The 22,595-nt window shown below is 44.5% G+C and overlaps 1 long non-coding RNA gene across 1 annotated transcript in view; it reads right to left on the bottom strand.

The window, feature by feature from the left end:
• Positions 1-5,016: 5,016 nt before the first annotated feature.
• The window catches only part of LOC133493841 (uncharacterized), a 150,738-nt gene continuing 133,159 nt past the window's right edge, over positions 5,017-22,595 (bottom strand). The window contains exons 2-3 of the long non-coding RNA XR_009793188.1: positions 10,735-10,857; positions 5,017-5,122 (exon numbers count right to left, since the gene is read on the bottom strand). This is a non-coding gene — a long non-coding RNA (uncharacterized LOC133493841). The remainder of the gene's footprint in view (positions 5,123-10,734; positions 10,858-22,595) is intronic.

Below are 22,595 nucleotides of genomic sequence, written 5' to 3'. Positions count from 1 at the left end.
ATGTTTTCCGAAAATCTGAGAAGGCGTCCTGCCCTCTGTTCTGGGACCAGTTTGGTGTGCGCACTCAGGTCCTTCATGATGGTGTAGTCTGCTCGCATCTTGTCAGTCAGGCCTGAGAAAGAAACAAGGTGAACCAATAAGAACCCAGACCTTTTCCTCCTCAAAGAAAAATGATGTGCAGTGTAACAGTGTGAGTTGATGACTATGGAACACATTTTTGGAGTTTGTTTTCAATGTGACGTGGACATCACAAGTTTTTTCAGGATTATTTGAAAGCCCTGTATAACCAAGTGAGGCAACTGAGAAGAGATTCACATTTCCAATGTTACCCATGCTGGCCACCATTTTTGAAATGTTGTCATGGACACACTTGCATTCAGTCACTTGATTGGTGTCATGCTCCTGGCTTCCTGCCCAGGCTGGGCAGGGCCAGCCAATTAGCCAGAGCGCACCTGCACCTTGTTACAGCTGATGACGCACAGTATATGTAGGACGACTTGTCCTCCGCTAGATCGTCGTCCTTGATGCTTCGTTCCCGCAGTCCCGTTCGCCTGACTACTGCTCTCCGTGTACTGACCTCCGCTTGTTCCTTGACCCCGCTATTGAGCCTGCCACACGAATACTTCTGCCTGGTTTGGACTGCCTACCTGAACACTGACCTTGGATGAATAAAGGTTTCCTCTGCACCGTCTGCGTGTCTCTGGAGTCGTGCATTTGGGTCCACCCTCGTGCCCCGTTCGTGACAGAACGATCTAGCCATAACATGGACCCAGCCGACTCCGAAGCCATCCGCCGTGCGCTGCAAGTTCAGGCCAAACGCCTGGTCGAGCAAGAGGCTGCTCTCCAGGTTACTAATCAACGGATCCATGTGCTCTGTGCCCAGCTGGAATGGTGGCTAACTTCTCAAGCTAGCGCGGGTGCTACGCCAACGATGGTCGTTCCGCCTGTTACGGAGCCTCCCCGTGCCGGCATAACTCCGCTCTCCCGACCAGAGCAGTTCACAGGCGACTCCGGCAACGTCAAGCCCTTCCTGGCGCAGTGCGACCTCCATTTTGAACTGCAAGCGTCCGCTTTTCCCTCGCACCGCTCCCGTATCCCCTTCGTCATTTCCCAAATGACGGGGAGGGCGGAGGCGTGGGCCACTGCCGAGTGGAGTCGTAACTCTGAGATCTGCCGTTCATGGTCGAGGTTCGTCTGCGCGCTCACCCAGGTTTTCCAGTACGCGGCTCCGGAACGCCAGGCGGCGTCCTCGCTCATGACATTTCGTCAAGGCTGTCGCCACGTGTCCGACTACGCTATTGAATTCCAGATCCGGGCTGCCGAGAGCCGTTGGAACTAGGAAGCCCTCCATGACGGGTTTTACCAGGGACTGTCCCCACATATCTGTGGCCACTTCGTTGCCATGGATCTTCCGCCTTCGCTAGACTCATCGCATTGGCCCTCAAGGTGGCTCAGCGCCTGACCGTGCAGGGGCAGATAGACGGCCTGAGGGAGGAGGAGACGGAAAGGCTCAGCCCGGTCGCTTCCCGGCCACCCACGTTGTCTTCCACATCGGAACCCATGCAAGTGGAGGGGCTCGGGAGCTCAGCAGAGGAGCGCTTACGTCGGCGACGAGAAGGGCGCTGTTTCTATTGTGGTCGTTCGGGACACGTAATCGCCCGCTGTCCGACTCGGCCGAAGCGCCCCGACCTTGGGATCTCGGCGCCGGTGAGTGTGCGGTACACTGGCGCTAAGTCGGGACGATCGCTGTTGCACCTCACAGTCGAGACAGACGCTCATTCGTGCTTAGTGACCGCGTTCATTGACTCCGGTTCGGATGCGAACCTCATACATCCTCGGATAGTCGAAGCGTTGCGGGCAGCAACCTTCCCCACACAGCGTCCTCGTGTTGCTTATGCTGCCAATGGCAAGTTCCTCTGCCGCGTAACACACCGCACGCAAACAATACGTATGGACTTTCCGGACATGCACACAGAGCGCATTAGTTTCCACGTTTTCAATGCTAGCAACAGTGACAATCCTGGGGAGCCCATGTCTTAAGAGACACAACCCCCACATTGACTGGGTTACGGGTCGGATTAGGGCATGGAATGAGGACTGTCGCAAGCAGTGTGGCGTTGCCGGGGAGGACTGAGGGATCCAAGTTGCCGAGCTTAGCACCGCCGCCGAATTAGCCACAGTACCCTCTTGCTACCATGATTTGAAGGAGGTTTTTTTCGGAGTCTAAAGCAAGATCTCTGCCGCCGCATCAGCCGTATGACTGTGCCATCGAACTCCTCCCGGGTACCTCACCCTCCCAAAGGGAAACTGTTTTCTTTGACAGGACCAGAGCACCAGGCAATGATGGAGTACATCGAGAAGTCCCTGGCAACCGGACTCATTCGATCGTCATCCTCACCAGCCGGCGCAGGGTTTTTTTTTCATTAAGAAAAAGGATTCCACCTTGCGACCCTGCATCAACTACAGAGGATTGAATGACATCACTGTCAAGAACAGGTATCCCTTGCCCCTGAGAGCTACAGCCTTTGAACTCATCCAAGGAGCTCGGATCTTCACCAAGCTGGACTTGCGCAGCGCGTATCATCTGGTGTGGATCCGGGAGGGCGACAAATGGAAGACTGCTTTCAACACTCCCACGGGGCATGACGAGTATCTCGTGATGACCTTCGGACTGACCAACGCCCCGGCCGTCTTTCAAAACTTCATTAACGACTTGCTTCGGGAGTTTCTGAATAAATCTGTCTTTGTATACCTGGATGACATTCTGTTTTCGGCAGACCTAACCTCTCACATTCGACAAGTCAGAGAAGTGCTCCGGCGTCTGCTGCAGCACCAATTGTACGTAAATATTGACAAGTGTGAGTTCCATCGGGCATCCGTGTTCTTCCTGGGCTTCGTCCTGGCAGAGGGAGAGATACGTATGGACCCCGGGAAGGTCGACGCGGTGCTGCAGTGGCCTACCCCCGCCAACAGGAAGGACGTACAGAGGTTTTTGGGATTCGCCAATTTCTATAGGACGTTCATAAGGAACTTCAGTTCCATGGCCGCTCATCTGCATGAACTCACCTCGCCACACACCACCTTCGCGCGGTCCGGGACCTGCCAGGAGGCCTTCAGCAGGCTAAAGGTAAGTTTCACTGCTGCGCCCATTCTCATTGTTCCGGACCCAGAAAACCAGTTTATGGTGGAGGTGGATGGATCTAATTCAGGAATCTGAGCCATCTTGTCTCAGAGGAGTCCCAGGGACGGACGGATCCACCTGTGCGCGTTCCTGTCTAGGAAGCTGACCCCGGCAGAGAGGATCTACGACGTGGGAGATCGGGAACTGCTGGTGGTCAAGAGCGCGTTGGAGGAGTGGCGGCACTGGCTGGAGGGCTCGCAAGTACAGTTCGTTGTCTTCACAGACCATAAGAACCTTGAATACCTGAAGTCTGCGAAGAGGTTGACCGCCCGCCAGGCGGGCCCTGTTTTTCACCTGCTTCCGCTTTACTCTGTCCTTCCGCCCAGGCTCCAAGAACAGCAAGCCGGACGCACTCTCGCGGATCCACGAGGGAGGGCGCACGGATTCAGAAGCCGCTACTATCCTGCCAGAGGCGTGCTTCGTGTCCGGCTTCACTTGGGCGGTCGAGTCGCGGGTAAAGGAGGCCCTGGGAAAGGTTCCGCCGCCCGCGGATTGTCAGTCGGACCGCCTTTTCGTTGTTCAGGCTCTGCGGGGAGAAGTTGTCAACTGGACTCATACCAACAAGACTGTCTGCCATCCGGGTATGGCGAAGACCCGCTCGGTGGTCGAACAGAGGTTCTGGTGGCTTAGCTTGGGCAAGGAATAAATGTGTCCAATCTGTTGCATGTCGAGGAGTCACAAAATCTTCAGAAGACATAAAAAAATGTCATAATTGGACAAATGCATCTGACATAAACTGTAAAACCACATTTTGTGACAAACGTGAGAAAAAGTGTTGAGTGAAAAAATGTTCAATCAAAGCGAACCACACAGCACATGGGAACCCCAATGCTGACCTTCTGAATATAATGTTGTACAACTGCAGGCAAACTGGTGACGTTGGAGGCAGTTCATTCATCAGGGTCACACTGATCTCCACTTTCTCACCATCACTTGTCAAACTTCGCAGCACAGTCACCTGAACACATGGCACACGTTGTGCCCGTTCATTTTCATGTGCAAAAATTGTCAATGTTGTCAAATGTGTGATGGCACCTTGTTAGGAAGTCTTTGCGGCATAAAGAGTATCCCTCCATTGAATGAGTGAACATTGCCCAGAGTTCGCTCGTGCTGGAACAGGAGGGCCGATCGAAGGCGATGGGACTCAATTGGTGGCTTGAAGTCCACGTGGTATTGGAAGCTTTGAAGCTTTGACATGCTCCATCGTCTGTCGGGTGTTAACACCGGCATCATTAAGGTCTCCTCTGCGTCCGCCTCTTTCTCCTAAACTCACTTGTTGAAATCCAGCAGAGATCTCAAGAACCGCTAGAATAGCAGTCAGAGACAAGGACCACCAGTTGACGATATTCAAAGTACAGGTACACCACAGGACTCAGCATATTTGAGGGTTTGCTTGCATTTGACACGGAGACAATGAACAATTTGAAGCCAGCAATATTTCTATTACAAAAATATGACAACAGAATAAGCTACTAGTGCAGTTTTCTGCCGCCCTCAGCCAACCAGCCTGGCCTCTGCTTGTTCTGAAACCTTTGGTGCTGGCTCTCGAGCCTGAATCTTGCAAGAGTATGAGGATTACAAGTTGCACATACCCTGATACATGTGATGGTTTTCTAATTTTAACTATTTTCAAATATTTTCTATGGGGCTGCACATTCAGCAGACTGAGAAGTATTGAGCAGATTTGTTGGCCTAATCTCGCTCTTCCAAATTCGACCATTTGGCTCTGCCACATTTGAACTTAAGACAAATCCCCATGTGAAATGACTATTAAGCATCTGGACTCTGGCTAGTTCACATTTGAAGTTTTAGCGATTGGACCTTTGAACTTTAATACCACATTTCAAGTTGCTTACCCCAGGTGCAGCGGTGTCCTGGCCACGTGCTCTGCCTCGAGATCGCGCACGAATTCTGCTTGCCATTTTCTCCTCGATGCTCTTTCTTTTAGCGTAAAAAGATGCAAAGTAAACAACAGACCAAATCTCTAATGAGGTCAATGTATTAAAATTACAATTATGCCAATATTCATCCATCCATCCATTTTCTTAGCCGCTTATCGTTCAATGCATTTGTCTTGCAGTAGGTCACACTTGTTCATTTCACCAGGGTTCATACACTTCTGGAGAATCAAAATTCCATGAATTTTCCATGACTTTCCAAGTATTAAATACAAAATTCCATGACTAATATGGGATTGACTGATTGTGGTAGAGAGCAACATTTCAGCTAGTTGATGGTGTGTTTTCACTTAAATAATAAGTGCCAAAGCATATCAATGTAGTAGGCGCATCATAATGACTGAAATTTATGGTTATTAAAAATAACTATAATTACATGTTGAATATATTTTTATCTTAGGTTACTGTTATATTGCCTATATTTAAAATACAGAATTAGTTATTTGTGCACTGTATTGTCCGTGCTTTCATCTTCGATCAGGCTGTGCCAAGGTGGAATTTTAATATTATACGTGATCTCATCCTGTACTTTATACTTTGGCTTTAGACCAGACCTTTACTCTTGTCCAGTTGCACCATTTTTTCCTTCTATTATTTACATAACCTGGCAATGCAGCCCTATGGGGGCACAAACCAGTGCAATCTGTAGGCCGGTCACAAGCCCGGATAAATGCAGAGGGTGAGGAAGGGCATCGGCGTAAAAACTGTGCCAAACAAATATGAGCGTTCATCTAAAGAATCCCATACCGGATCGGTTGTGGGCCGGGTTAACAACGCCCGCCCCCGGCACTGCTAACCTGCAGGGCGTCGGTGGAAATTCAGCTACGGTGGGTCGAAGACAAAGAAGAGGAGGAAACCTGATCAGTTGTCAAAAGAAAAAGAGAAATGCACAGATCCCACGACTGAGTGTAGGGACTTTGAATGTTGGCACTATGACAGGAAAAGCCCAGGAGTTGGTTGACATGATGATTAGGAGAAAGGTTAATGTACTGTGTATCCAAGAGAGGAGGTGGAAAGGTAGTAAGGCTAGAAGTTTAGGAGCAGGGTTTAAATTATTCTACCACGGAGTAGATGGGAAGAGAAATGGATTAGGGGTTATTTTAAAGGAAGACCTGGCTAAGAATGTCTTGGAGGTGAAAAGAGTATCAGATCGAGTGATGAGACTAAAATTTGAAATTGAGGGTGTTACGTATAATGTGGTTAGCGGCTATGCCCCACAGGTAGGATTTGACCTAGAGTTGAAAGAGAAATTCTGGAAGGGACTAGATGAAGTAGTTCTGAGCATCCCAGACAGCGAGAGAGTTGTGATTGGTGCAGATTGTAATGGACATATTGGTAAAGGAAACAGGGCCGATGAAGAAGTGATGGCTAAGTACGGCATCCAGGAAAGGAACTTTGAGGGACAGATGGTGGTGGACTTTGCAAAAAGGATGGAGATGGCTGTAGTGAACACTTATTTCCAGAAGAGGGAGGAACATATTGTGACCTACAAGAGCGGAGGTAGAAGCACGCAGGTGGATTATATTTTGTAGGTGGATTATATTTTGCGCAGACGATGTAATCTGAAGGAGGTTACTGACTGTAAAGTAGTGGTAGGGGAGAGTGTAGCTCGACAGCATAGGATGGTAGTGTGTAGGATGACTCTGGTAGTGGGTAGGAAGATTAAGAAGATTAAGAAGACAAAGGTAGAGCAGAGAACCATGTGGTGGAAGCTGAGAAAGGAAGAGTGTTGTGCGGCCTTTCGGAAAGAGGTGAGACAGGCTCTCGATGGACAGCAGGAGCTCCCGGAAGACTGGACGACGACAGCCAAGGTAATCAGAGAGATAGGCAGGAGAGTATTTGGTGAGTCTTTTGGCAGGAAAGGGGAGAAGGAGACTTGGTGGTGGAACCCCAAAATACAGGGAGTCATACAATGAAAGAGATTAGCGAAGAAGAAGTGGGATACTGAGAGGACTAGGAGAGGGTAAAGGAGTACATCGAGATGCGACGTAGGGCAAAGGTAGAGGTGGCAAAGGCTATATGAAGACATGTACACCAGGTTGGACACGAAAGAAGGAGAAAAGGATCTCTACAGGTTGGCCAGACAGAGGGATAGAGATGGGAAGGATGTGCAGCAGGTCAGGGTGATTAAGGATAGAGATGGAAATGTGTTGACTGGTGCCGGTAGTGTACTAAATAGATGGAAAGAATACTTTGAGAAGTTGATGAATGAAGAAAATGAGAGAGAAGGAAGAGTTGAAGAGGCAAGAGTGAAGGACCAGGAAGTGGAAATGATTACGAAGGGGGAAGTCAGAAAGGCACTACAAAGGATGAAAAGTGGAAAGGCAGTTGGTGCTGATGACATACCGGTAGAGGTATGGAAGCAATTTGGAGAGGTGGCTGTGGAGTTTTTGACCAACTTATTCAACAGAATACTAGCAGGCGAAAAGATGCCTGAAAAATGGAGGAAACGTGTTCTAGTTCCCATTTTTAAGAACAAAGGTGTTCAGAGCTGTGAGAATTATAGGGGAATAAAGTCGATGAGTCATACAATGAAGTTATGGGAAAGAGTAGTGGAGGCTCGACGAGGCGAGCAACAGTATGGTTTCATGCCTAGAAAGAGTACCACAGATGCATTATTTGCGTTGAGGATGTTTGTGGAAAGGTACAGAGAAGGTCAGAAGGAGCTACATTGTGTCTTTGTGGATCTAGAGAAAGCCTATGACAGAGTACCAAGAGAGGGAGTTTGGTACTGCATGCGGAAGTTTGGTGTGGCAGAGAAGTATGTTAAAATAGTAAAGGACATGGATGATGGCAGCAGAACAATGGTGAGGTGTGCTTTAGGTGTGACAGAAGAATTTAAGGCGGAGGTTGGACTGCACCAGGGATCAGCTCTGAGCCCCTTCCTGTTTGCAGTGGTAATGGATAGGCTGCCAGATGAGGTTAGACTGGAATCCCCTTGGACCATGATGTTCGCAGATATTGTGATATGCAGTGAAAGCAGGGAGCATGCAGAGGAACAATTAGAAAGATGGAGATGTGCACTGGAAAGGAGAGGAATGAAGATTAGCCGAAGTAAAACAGAATACATGTGCGTGAACGAGAAAAGTGGAGGGGAAAGAGTGAAGCTACAGGGAGAAGAGATAGCGAGTGTGGAGGACTTCAAATATTTCAGGACAACAATCCAGAGCAATGGTGAGTGTGGTAAGGAAGTGAAGAAACAGGTCCAAGCAGGTTGGAACAGCTGACGGAAGGTGTCTGGTGTGTTATGTGACAGAAGAGTCTCTGCTCGGGCGAAGGGCAAAGTTAACAAAACATGATGTACGGATTAGAGACGGTGGCACTGAAGAAACAACAGGAAGCAGAACTGGAGGTAGCAGAAATGAAGATGTTGAGGTTCTCGCTCGGAGTGAGCAGGTTGGATAAAATTAGAAATGAGCTCATTAGAGGGACAGCCAAAGTTGGATGTTTTGGAGACTCGGTTGGAGAGAGCAGACTTCAATGGTTTGGACATGTTCAGAGGCGAGAGAGTGAGTATATTGGTGGAAGGGTGCTGAGGATGGAGCTGCCAGGCAAAAGAGTGAGAGGAAGACCAAAGAGAAGGTTTATGGATGTGGTGAAGGAAGACATGAGGGCAGTTGGGGTTAGAGAGGAAGATGCAGGAGATAGGCAATGATGGAAAAAGATGACACGCTGTGGCAACCCCTCACGGGACAAGCTGAAAGGAAAAGAAGATTTACATAACCCGGCATTCATTAAAGCAACATTTTTTTTTAACTTTTATCATTCTTAAGAGTAAACACACACGCAGCATGTCTAACTCTTTGCGCTTCGCTTCCCAGACTGTGTGGGTTCGCGATGTTTGTAATTGACCCCTCCGTAGAAATCGCGTGATCCGCGTCGCTGACCAATCAGAGGCCAGAGATCTGCATAAACCACGCCCCTTGTTGGCGTCCGCCGTTACCTCAGACAAAGTCGCATGGTCCAATATAACTTTTGTTCGCGTTTTATCACATATTTGACTTCCTTACCAGTAGATATGGTTAAGAAGTGTAGTCACGGACTTTGTAATACTGACGACAGGTATCCTGAAAGGCTAGTTGGTTGAATTCCAAAACCGAAGACGGAGTACGAAAAATGTCTTCGATGGATCAAACTTTGTGGAAGACGGCATGATCAACTGAATCCATCTAAAATCAACCGGAACAGATATGTTTGCACAAAGGTAAGCCCTATATTTGATTTTCAAGACATGTCTCATATAAATGAATTAGCAGTTCTTCGCTTGCAAAACATAGCTACGTGTGAATGATTGACACACTTGATCTGTGTTGAGCGATATTTTGCGATGATCTGACTGCACAAACGTGTCCCTTTGTTCGCGGCTAGCGAGCTAAGCTAAACCGGACTAGCAGTCCTAAAAGCCTTCGACGTGCACCGAGACACCAAGACTGAAGGAAGGATGTTTGAGGACACTAAAGTAGTAATTGTCGTACTCGGTCGGGTCTTACGTAGGTTCGGCACTAATTCAAGAATAATTATTGAGGGGAGCGCGTGACGTTACACAAAGAAAACGAGAGACACAACTCATACATCAAGCCTCGCCTTCTTCTTTTCCTTTATATGGCGGTTCACAAATGGCTATACAGATACACATACAGATTCTGCACACAAGTGTGATAGGTAACATGAAAATAGGAAACTGTCAATGACGAAATCGTCTTTGGGTTATAATATATTATGTGGCTTCTCGGTCTTCCTCTGACTCTGGAAAGATCTCGCGCTAATATCGATGGTTTCGCCATCGATATGCATGGAAATACCATTGAAATACCCCTCACTGAAATACTTGAAGCCCTGCTGTCTGCTTTTCAACGATATTTCACTATTCGGTAAGAATGCGAGTGAAAAATCCGCTGGTAAATCGGACAATTTTGCTCTCGTCTTTTCTTCCTGCGACGCCATTTTTGCTAATTGTTTGTCTGAGGTTAGCAAGCGTGGTGTGACGTAACTTCGGGAGGCGTGGTTAAGTGCCCTGTACGGAGGGGTCAATTATGAGTGTACCCCTTTAAGAGCCGAAGGTGGCTGGAGTCAGTTAAACTCTCAGGAGACTGTGTGCTTCATGTTGAAAAAAAAAAACCCACTGTGGTTCACTGCTGGATTGGTTTTCATGTGCGCTGAGAATGTCGTATTTTCTACTCGTAAAAATTGATTTTTCATGCTCGACTGTGCAGATTTGAGAGTGTGATCTCGGCAGTCAAGTGACAGTGACTGAAAATTCCATGACATTCCCTGACCCAAGCCAAATATTTTTTTATTTACCAGACTTTCCAAGACCTGGAAAAGGCATCGTTTCTTTCCATGATATTCCAGAAATTTCCCGACCCGTACGAATCCTGTTTTACGTTCAAGCATGTCACCTGTTCCCTATGCTAGGTTGCTAGCCTGAATTTACAAGACCAGGCCGCACTTTCCTCCATTTGCATTCACTGACAATGACTCCAATTATCTTTAGAAGCAGACATCTTATTTCGAACTATAGCAGCGGATAACAAATACTGTGCGCTTATACTCGAAGTTACGTTCCAATACAGGCATTTTAATACGCCTACTTACCCCAAAAGAACGAAGTTTTTGGGTGATGAACAAGATAAGATATCTGCTCACAAGGTTGTCCTTCCTTTCACTGACGCGTTTCCCAAGTGGCCTTTTCACCAACAAAATCATTCCACGTTCAAACTACAAAACGGTACACCGCAATTGAATTACAGTATAATACACAATAGACAGCAATTCAACAAATTACAAACATTTTTTTTTTTGCAAATATAAATGCTCTCATCCTGAAATTAACACACTCAGCTGTTTATTTGAAATCCTACAACGTTATTATCATCGAATTATTGGGAACTATTTTTTGTCGCGCATTAACGTGCTTAACTCAGGTGCAAATGTTAAAAGTGCAGTTTGAATTATCGCCATTTGGTGGCAGCAAAGCTGTCAACAGCCGAGTCCCAATGAACACCATTTTGGGCATGTTTTTTTTTCCCCCATGAAAAAACATTTTTGCGAATACAGTATAAGCAAAATATTACAGTAGTAGAAAAATAAGGATTTTCAAAATTCTGTTTATTAAAAAAAACAAAAACGATGAAGGATGTTCCTTGCAGTTTTCTAAGTGAAATCTGATTTATAAATATTGGGATGAGTCTAATGTTTTTATTTCAACGTATTACTGAGAAATATATATTGTTTCATGACAAAAGTGTCTCCAATTGATTATTGCCTTCATTAAGTCATGTTTTAATTCATAAAATCATGCTTTTGTAGTTATTTATAAATAGATACGTACTGTGCAGTATAAAGCTTTTGTATCAATATTTCATTTGAAATGAAAATTGGGTTTTTGTAGACTACAAATTTTAAAAAGTACTCCTCCAAAATAAATTGAGTTATGAAGTGCAGTACGGTGGCCGACTGGTGATCCGCCTCACAGTTATGAGGACAGGGTTTCACATTCCAGCCTCGCTTGTGTGGCCTTTGCGGGTTTTCAGCTCTCTAAGTGCCCTGCGATTTGTTGGTGACCAATTCATAAATGAATTGAACAACAACAAATAATCCTTAGAGGACATGATGCATTTTGTTCAAATAGTAATGCAAGCACATTCAAACCATTTTTCTTGAAGAAATAGCCATAGAATTCTCAACACTGTTGACCTCTTGGGTTTCTCGATCAATTGATGGCGCCATAGAGCAAATCGGCAAGAAGATTTGAACCATGTGGAAAATAATTGGCTGCAAAATTTTATTTGGCCATCACTAGTAGCTGGACATGTTATCCATTGCACTATTAGCCTCACAATGGCTTCAAGTCATACCCAAGCCCATTTTGAGGACTGTCACTGTTGCATGCAAATTTCAAAAAGGACAAAGAAAATTACCTTCAGGGATTTGACCCAGAATTGAACCGGGGTTGCTGCGGCCACAATGCAGAGTACTCGCCACTATTTGATGACAGCTGATGAAGCCCGGAAAGGTTGTCTCTGAATCTGTCGACATGGCTGAAAACCTTCAGGATGCTGAGCCAGCACCAGTGAAACAATGTGAAAGGCTTGATAGATATTAAAACTGTCAAGTGAATCATCTCAACATTTGACTTGAATAAATATATATTAAATATTTGATTTGATCCAGATTACCATTCCAACTGCTTTTATGCTCAAATCTTGCTTGGTGATGAAAGGTGACATTCATGTCCCTCCCCATATTATTATTACTTTATTTCATAAAATAGCCATTGATTTTCTTAGGATTTGATCCTCACTAGGGTCGCTGGAGCCAATCCCAGCTGTCAACGGGCAGGAGGCGGAGCACACCCTGAACTGGTTTCCAGCCAATCGCTGGGCACTCACTATAACACCTACGGGAATTTAGAGTCTCCAATGAATGCATGTTTGCGGGATGTGGGAAGAAAACGGAGTGCCGAAAGAAAACCCACGCATGTACGGGGAGAACATGCAAACGCCACACAGGTGATACTGGGATTGAACCCTGGTCCTCAGAACTGTGTGGTAAAAGCTTTACAGCTACGTCACAGTGTGCCTAATATTGAAGCCATAACTTATTAATCAGAATAGACTACACCAACGAGACATATGGGTTACTTTGTGCCGGCACGGGTTAATACATAATTTCCAAATTCCCCTCCAACAACTCCCATCTCCAAACAGCATCATGCTCTGGAGGACTGGGTCATCTCCTCTGTCACCCACCGTGAAACCATATTCCTCTTTGTCCCTCCTTTTCCTGAGATAACTGCAGTTCTTGGTACTCCCTGTCTTCAAATTACAAGCCCACAGTAGATTAGACTCATTGTACAATCACTTGTTGGCGTTCGCATTGTCATCCCCCCACTGCCTGCCTTCTGCTGTTCGAGCCGCCAAAGGCACTCCACAAAAACAAGAGGCAAAGTACAAAAAAACCCCAATAATAACTACAAGGCACAACTTGAATCATAAACAAGACTTGACTAGTTGGGACAAAAACACTAACTAGGAAAATACTCTGACAAGACGCTTGCATACTCACACACAATTCTGCAGTGTCGTCCGTAACAAACTAGCAAAGAAAACGACAAACACAAACCCGAGATGCCTGGCCTAATTAGTGTCAATAAGGCACAGGTGAGGAGCTGTTGCCGAGGCAACTGTGCGCAGGGCGGTGGCCTGGCCACGCCCCTGACAAATGCACCACCTCGAGGAACAAAAATATCACTGTACTATTATGAATCATAAAAGAAAATTCACTTTTGATATAGAATTTAGCCAGTAATTTGCACTCTGAAAAGTATATTTCCAAGTGTTTCATAAATATATGTGTATCAGACCTGAAATCAAGTGTGTTTTCTGCCGTATTCATTTTTGTGTTTTAGCTGTGACTGATTACAATTTTGGAAAGAGTTTCCACAAAGCTGCACACGGAATATATTCAAACAATAATTTATGATTTCATATTAACCGTATTTGGTCAAACATTTTTTTGTTATTCATAGTATTTTACTCAATCTACAAAAAAGCCATATTGCGTTCATTAAAGTAGCACTGATTCCAAAAATCACATTTTAAAATAGGTATTTTAATCAAAACTTCAAATAATATGAATCACTTTGATGATAATACCAGTCGGAAGAAGTTAGCTGGGAGCGGTTTACAAAAGTGCAAAGTTGCGTCAATCTGATTTGATACAATAAGCATCATGGTGGCAGCCATATTTGTCGCAACATCATGTGACATCTCGTGCAAACAACACACTGGACCACCCGGCAATGAAAACACGCTGTGCCGAATGCACATGTAGAGGGTACAAAAGACCATATTTACATGCTATACTTATACTAAGTTCCTTAAATGCTGAAACTGAAATGGACACAATTTTCAAATTATTCAACTTCGTTGCCTGCTTGATTATGGCAGTTGGGGATCTGCAGGATGGGACTTGAGATGTGAGGTGGGGGTGGGGGGGCTGAGAGGTGATGTCTGCAGCCAGACTCTCTTGAGTGCAAGAGGACCAGGAAACCGATGGAAGGAAACGAAAAGCAAACTGAGCATCCAGGCAGCTTTTTACCGCTAATACTTTGTTGTTTTTTTGTCTCAACACTAATTCCAAGTTCTCCTGCATTTTCTGCAATAGGGTTTCATGTATTTTTTTCCCCACTTAGACATCATGGCAGTTTACATAGTATAGTGGTTATCACGTTTGCCTCACATGCTAAAAGTTCCCGGTTTGAGACTGGGTGGAAGCAAGCAATACTTTCTCGCTTGCTTGTCAAGGACCTGTTTTATTTGGTTTTCTGCTTACTTGTTACTTAAATCTTGAGGAGAGTCAAAGGTTCCATAGTTTCATACTGCTGATGTGGGCCAGGTACTTGTTTCAGAACTGTGTGTGATCAAGGGCTTTAATATACATATATGTGGACCTTTTTTCACCAGGCTGGTTGGCAATTTCTCCGCATCCCTTTCCAGCCGTGGGGAGTTGTACAATTTTGTCTCTGGTGTCTTTGGACAGCTCTTTGGTCTTGGCCATGTTACAAGTTTGAGTCTTACTGATTGTATAGGGTGGACAGGTGTCTTGATGCAGCTAACGACCTCACCCAGGTGCATCTGATTCAGGATAATACATGGAGTGGAGGTGGACTTTTAAAGGCAGACTAACAGGGTCCGAATTCTAACTGATAGACAGGTGTTCAAATACTTATTTGCAGCAATATCACACACAGTATTAAGTACAGCAAGCAATGATCAATGGAGCCAATGGGTGGACGAGGAATTGCACGATATGCATTTTGATGGATGTGTGAGAATGATCTCGGGTGTTATTTGCCCTTCTTGGACATTTAACGTACTGCTTATATTTAGGGAGTTTGTGGTTAAGTTTAGCTGTGTTAAAATCTCGTCGGATAATGAGCAGCGAATCTGCATGTTTTTTCCCAATCTCGTTTATCTGCTCGGCGAGTTTCAGCAGTGCTGCCTTCATGCTAACTTGAGACGGAATATAAACACCGACGAAGATGAAAGATGTGAATTCACGTGGCGAATAAAATGGCTGATAGCTCAAAACCAGCAACTCAAAAGCAGGCTGCAGTGTTTGCTGAGCTGTGTTGATATAAAAGCATATTCCACCGTCTTTCGTTTTAGCTCAGCGACACGGTCCGCACGATGAAGGTTGCAGACAGGGAGCCGTGATGTAGGCGTCGGACACTCGTCCACAAAGCCAAGTCTCCATAAAGCACAGAGCTGTAGAACGTCCAAAGTTGTTTTTAGAGACTGCATGAATTCAGGGTTTTGATCATCTCATGGCCAAACGAAAAACTTCCCCTCAAAAATGTGAGAAAATTGCCCACTCCTGACTTGACAGACAAATACTGTGCAACCTTTTTTTTACACGAATTCACCAGTTGGGCATGTCAGTGGCTTGTATTGGTTGCCAACTATATACCCTAGTTTTGAGCTGACACCTCAACAGAAACTTAGTGTCATTGGCTCTGTGGAACAACAGTAGTGCATATGACTCCATATCAGAAGGTCATGTGTTCCAATCACATCAGGGTCGTTTCTTTGGCATTCTGATGGATATCAAAGGTTCTCCTTTAAATTCACATGCCATTCCATTGGAAAAAGATATATCATGGGTTTGGAGCTGACTGCTTGAGCGTTTCACTGCCTTTTGCTTTTGTCAGGAATGTTTCATTTGTCACTGAGGTGTAAACTTGAAGTTATTGGGTGAAAATCCAAATGTCCACTTCTTCCAAGTTTGTCATCATTCAAAATTTCACCATTGATGTTTGTATTTGTGAAGCACCGCCTAAAAACAGGTGAGAATATAGCTTTCCATTGGTCAGTCTTCACCACTTTGAGTGTGTTTACTATGGTCACAACTGACATAATTTTGACTTTCACTAATGTTCGTCTGCAATGGAAACGACCCCAATGTGAACTAAGAAACTTGAGGGTCCGACATGCACCACAGAGGTGACTTTTCAATAGCTTTGTCCAGGGACCAAGAACAGTGGAAGGGTCCTAAAACAGATCTACAGGAGACGTGAGTGTCAGAAGTAAAACATTACTCACAATCAGGGATTAAACTAAAACTCGTGCAGAGGGGAGGCACAAATCCTTTGATCCTAACAGTTCTCAATCATTCACATTTCACAACTGGAACGAATGATGAATATTGTCTACAAAACTAAGAGGTAGCAAGAAGACATGGGGGTATAGCTCAGTGGTACAGCATTTAACTGCAGATCAAGAGGTCTCCTGTTCAACTCTGGATGCCCCCTTCCTGCTGTTTTGTTCAGAGACTGCATGAATTCAGGGTTTTGATCATCTCATTGGCAAAAAAAGCCTCCCCTCAAAGATGGGAGAAAATTGCCCACTCCTGACTTGAATGACAAATACAGTGCAAGCTTTTTTGACACTGAATCACTGGTCAGGCAAGTCAGAGACTTGTCTTGGTTGCCAATTATATACCCTCCTATTGAGTTTATGTAATGGTGTGATGCTGTTGTCCTATAGTAGGAACAGGATGCAGACTTTTATTTTGAAAGCCAGCACTTTCTCTGTCATTTATACTTTTTTGTTCTTTTCAACGTTATTGTGTGTTTAAAAATGTTCATTGTCGGGGGGGAAAATACCGTTTAATTGTTGGTGGAAGATCTGAGAAACACAGGAAGTAGGCTGCGTGCTTTATTTTGAAGCCACACTTAATGTGTGCCGGGAAGAAATACTTTCTCTTGTGAGATTCCTGGTGGAATGTACATATTTTGTTCTCCTCCACTTGTTTTCAATGTTTTGTTGTAGAATGTGAATATCAGTTATTTTAAAACATTTGCAAAGCGGGTGTAGTCACAGAGGCACGGTGTTGCATGTGTTTCATTAATTTCAAGCATAAACTCGCTTGCTGGAGAAGTGGAGACGTCGAGGTCCGTGTGTGTCATTGGGCGACCATGTGCTTTGTGCGGTGTGAATGAGAGTTACCAGAAGCTGCATGGTGACAATGTTCTTGTTGTTGCAGAGTTTTGAGAGTAATTGTGAAGAGAAATTATGAACATCCGTGAATGTGTCTCATCTATAATCCAGCTATCTTACTTTATTCAAGTTTTTTTCAATATTCTTTTCATCTGTTGCAATGTAAATCTGATGTTATTTGTTTTTGTGATATATTTCCTGTTTGTGAGACTCCTGAGGGTAAGAGTTAGAGAGTAATTGTGACGTGAAATCTATGAACATCTGTGAATCTGTCTCTTTTATAACACAGAGAGAAGATTAAACCAGGTTGAGACCAGCCAACGTGCGTGTCTTCTCTTTCATCATCCAAAACAATACACAACGCAGAACCACTACACAGGGACGGGAGAACATGAAAACTCTACACAGGCAAGGTTGGGATTGAACCTTGGACCTAAGAAACATGAGGCCAATGATTTACAGTTGCGGTAACCGTACTGCCCATCTTTTTCCAATTTCATATTTTTTTTAAAAAAGCTCCATAAAGCAATGAGAGTGGTGCTAAAAAGGCTCGAGAGCTGCCAACTTATTCCTGGTCTTGTGTCATGATTCTAAAAATGGTGACAACAATGAAGGTTTGTGGCACGTTGGTCCAGATTCTTGCTTGGGGAGCAAGAGGTCTCGGCTTCAACTCCCGGATGAGTCTCTCTGAAAGGTTGTCACGTGGTAAACCATGTGGCAAAAACATCACTCCTTTGGCTAGTTGGTCTTGTGCAATGATTTTCAATTGTTTCCTGTTACAAGCGCCCCAAAAATAAAATAAATAAATTGAGAACCCCCTCTCCCAGAGTACACCTCTATGAAACATTGTATATAAAAGATAATCTAATGTAATCCTAATAAAACATTAAGGAAACTACAAAAGAAAGAAATGTTGCTCAATTTACAATAAATAATACATTAATTGTTTGGTATTCATTTTCACTAGGGCGGTGCTAAAAAGCTGCATGTGACACGAGAGCCACGGGTTGTCCAATCCTGGTCGAGTGGCGTGATTAAAAAAAAAAATGTCAACGGGTACATCTTGTGGCTTGTTAGTCAAGGCAGGGGCTTGCTTCTTGCTTAGGGTGCGAGAGGTCCCAGGTTCAAAGACCTCGGTATCTTAAACACAATGAATGTAAAATAGAATGTGATGACTTGAAATTTAAAAATATAGATTTCTGTTACAGGATGGTATGTAAAGTACCACAAAGCAGAAAAGTCAGACATTTGGATTCACACGAGTATGAAATGGATTCCCTCAGGAAAATGAAACATTCACATTGACTACAACTACCAGAGGGCTAACATGCAGCAGGGGGAAGGTGCGTTTGCACAATTAAATAAAAACCAGATGAGACTGAAAGTCACTGATGGTGTCGTGGTACACACACCTGACTTGGGTGTGGGGAGCGTAGGTTTGATTCCTGCTCATTGATGGTGTCTATTATGTCCCCTGTGACTGACTGGCAACCAGCTCATTGTGTGTACTGTCTTTTGTGTGATGTTAGCTGGGATAGGCTCCAGCACTCCTGTGACCGTTGTGAGGATAAGTGGCTTAGAAAATGGATGGATCATTTATACGCATAATTGGGAGTGCAACACCGGAATTACTTTTATTTTCACACATGAACACTTTTTCACCCCATTCAGAGTGAGAGCATATAAAATGACTCGACCGACTATCAAGAATAAACCCACAATGCATTGCGCATTTAACATGCCAGTAAAGTGTATCCCTTTCTTGGGCAACGGAAGCCGATATTCTCCCCGGGGGCCCAGCGGTTCAGAACCACAGATGAAAAAGAGTTGGCGTGATCTCTGTGTGGGTTTTCTCCGGCCACTCTGGTTTCCTTCCATGCCATGAAAACAATGGAAGGTTGACATGAAGAGTCATCATCATCATCATCATCATCTACCCTTCTTCCCTTTTTAAGTAGTCGCTGATTTATTCATAAAAGATCAAAACACTTCAACCGGGAATCAAAGGAGAGTGTAAATGAAGTGTGCAGTGCTGTACATGAATGGCTTTAATGCCGAAACTGGAAATTAAAGATGATCTCAAAAATATTCAACTAAATTCCTTAAACGCTGAACGAGAAATTGACACAATTTTCAAATTATCCTACTTTGTTCCCTGCCTGATGATGGCAGTTGGGGTTCTGCAGGATGGGACTTGAGACGTGAAATGTGATGGGGGCGGGCAGCGGGTGTCTGAGAGGTGAGGTCTGCAGCCAGACTCTCTCAAGTGCAAGAGGACCAGGAAACCGAGAGAAAGGAAAGGAAAAGCTAACTGAATGTTCAGGCAGCTTTTTGCCACTCATATTTTGTGTTTTTGTTTTTAATGCAGTTCGCATCCGACCGTTGATTTGAGTCACCAAATTAGCCGGGAATGGTTTCAAACATCGACACAATTCTCCCATCACCACTTTAAAGGACTAAAACACCATTTAAACCTTATTGTCGGGTTGAACGGTTGAAAGAAGTTGGGCGAGTGGAAGCCAAACATAAACTTGCTTATCAGCCTTGTATTCCTTAGCTTAGCTTGTTAACAACAAGACGCGTTTGTGATCAATTCGTGGATGTTGAAGAAACGTCGAACGTGAGTAACTTCATAACTTATACGACGAGGGCTTGAGAAATTTAACAAGTCTTATCTTAGTACCCAAATTTGTGCTGTATCGTTCGCATCGAAGCTGCTCGGCCCAAGTCAGCCTCCCACGCTAACGTTTTGCTTACGTCGAGTATACAACGTGGACCAAACATCAATCGTTGACTCAACGTTGAACTACTAGAGACGGCCATTGTGGTTTGAATACCCTCCATCCACGTATCCTTTAAATCGCCATATCCTTTATATTTTTAACACAGGTAGTATGTGATTTGTGTACCTTCTGTGGCGTCTGTGTTTATTGTGATTAATTTCATTTGACCTTAACTTTAACATAGACGTAGGTAGGCTGACTTTGTTTATTTGATTTCTTCCTTTTGAATACCTGCAGCCCATTGGGCAGCACATTATTGTGCGACCTGTCGACCGGTCCCAAGCCCAGATAAATGCAGAGGGTTGCGTCAGGAAAGGCATTCGCCGTAAAACTTTGCCAAACATATACGAGCATTCATCATGCGAATTCTACAACAGTTAGGTCGTGGCTCGGGCTTCCTACACCCGCACCGGGAAATGTTAATCTACAAGGCATAGGTAGAAATTTAGATAATTAGTAATAATAATAATAATAGTTTGAAGACAAAAAAGAGGAGGAAAGTGGCTTAGTCAGAAGAAGAAGAAGGGGAATGGACAAAACCTACAGCTGTATGTAGGGACTTTGAATGTTGGGTCTATGACAGGAAAAGCCCAGGAGTTAGTTGACATGATGATTACGAGAAAGGGTGATATATTGTGCATCCAAGAGAGCAAGTGGAATGGGCGTAAGGCTCGAAGTTTAGGTGCAGTGTTTAAATTATTTTATCATGGAGTTGATGGGAAGAGTACGCACTGGAAAGGAGAGGAATGAAGATTAGCCGAAGTAAAACTGAATATATGTGCGTGAATGAGAGGGGCGGAGGAGGAAGAGTGAACCTCCGGGGAGAAGAGATACTGAAGGTGGACGTCTTCAAATACTTGGGGTCAACAATACAGAGCAATGGAGAGTGTGGGAAGGAAGTAAAGAAGCGGGTCCAAGCAGGGCGGAACAGTTGGCGGAACGTGTCTGGTGTTCTACGTGACAGAGAAGTATCCGCCAGGATGAAGGGCAAAATTTATATAACAGTGGTGAGGCCGGCCATGACATACGGATTAGAGACGGTGGCCCTGTAGAAACAACAGGAAGCAGAACTGGAGGTAGCACAAATGAAGATGTTGAGGTTCTCGCTTGGTGTGAACAGGTTGGATAGGTTTAGAAACGAGCTCATTAGAGGGACAGCCAAAGTTGGATGTTTTGGAGACAAGGTGAGAGAGAGCAGACTTCAATGGTTTGGACATGTTCAGAGGCGAAAGAGTGAGTATATTGGTGGAAGGGTGCTGAGGATGGATCAGTATTTGCTTTCTTCCTTTCCTTCCTTGTTCCAGTGTCCCCCCCCCTCCTTCCAACCTTGTTTTTCTTCCTCAATTCATTCCTTATGTCTTTCCTTTGTTCCTTCCTGTCATTTCCTGTTCCCTTCCTTCCTTGTTTTTTCGTGTGTTCCCTCCTTCTTTTCTTCCTACCAACAACAGCTCTCTTACGAGCAAGCAACAAACATCGCCTGTTTCCACCTGGTCTCAAACCAGGGATCTTTTACGACTGAGGCAAACATGATATCCACTACACTATAGAAACAACTGCGCTGGGACCTGAACCCACTGACTCATGTTATATCTCTTGTCCACTTTCACAACGTCATAAAAACACGTGACTTTTGTTTACACCACCAGTCACACAAACAATTGTTCAATGTGAAGTCTGTTGAGAAAAAACAAAACTACGTCTTAAAGCACGACACCCAGAGTTTGTCCAATACTGTTAAACATTTAGAAGGTGATAATAAATGTAGGTACATGGAAAAATTAGAGACACTTGGCATAGAGTATCCATATATAATGCTGAAGTCGATGTTGTTGCCAATAAGACAGGTTAATCTACAAAATTGTCAATCTTGATCATCACTTGACTAAACAAGTTTGACAATTTGCCTGTTACGACGAACTTGGCCTGTGCCAATGAAAGCACCACATCCTCACAACTAGACAATCTGACTTGGCATTCCCGAGATTGGGACAGTCCTGGATCGTGAAGCATTCTCACTGCAGCCAACAGCTTTTACCAGCCAACTTTGGTGGCAGTTTCCACAAAGCTGTGATTGCGTCGTGGTTAGTTCTCTGCTTTGTTGCCACGCAATCCTTGTTCAATTCCAGGTCACAGCAGGTATCAAGACCCTCAGTCGCCTTTTTCGATGATGTTATTTGGTGGGTGTGGGACAGTGAAAATTGTATAGATAGGTTTGCAGAAGGTGCAGTTTTTTCAAGGGCTAGTGGCGTAATGGATAACACGTCTGACTACAGATCAGAAGATTCTAGGTTCAACTCCCAGCTAACTCAGTTGTGTTTTTTGGTATCAAAGCTAGTTCAGAATGATGTTTTAGGTATGTTCACCTGAAATGTCTTCTTTGAAGGTTAGATCACAAATATATATATTTTTTATTGATATCTTGAGAACTCCTTTATCAACCACATCTGCCATTTTAAAGTAATTACATAGCAGAGATGGATCAATTGAATCATGAAATATGTCTATATGCAGCAAACGACCTCACACAGGTGCATCTGACTCAGGATAATACATGGAGTGGAGGTGGACTTTTCAAGGCGGCCTGACAGGTCTTTGAGAGTCAGATTTCTAGCTGATAGACAGGTGTTCAAATACTTATTTGCCTGTATCACACAAATAAATCAGATACACA

This window comes from Syngnathoides biaculeatus, chromosome 20 (assembly GCF_019802595.1).
Source record: "Syngnathoides biaculeatus isolate LvHL_M chromosome 20, ASM1980259v1, whole genome shotgun sequence".
Taxonomy (NCBI): domain Eukaryota; kingdom Metazoa; phylum Chordata; class Actinopteri; order Syngnathiformes; family Syngnathidae; genus Syngnathoides; species Syngnathoides biaculeatus.
Note: the sequence above shows the minus strand (reverse complement) of the source record. Positions and strands in the feature narration are given on the sequence as shown.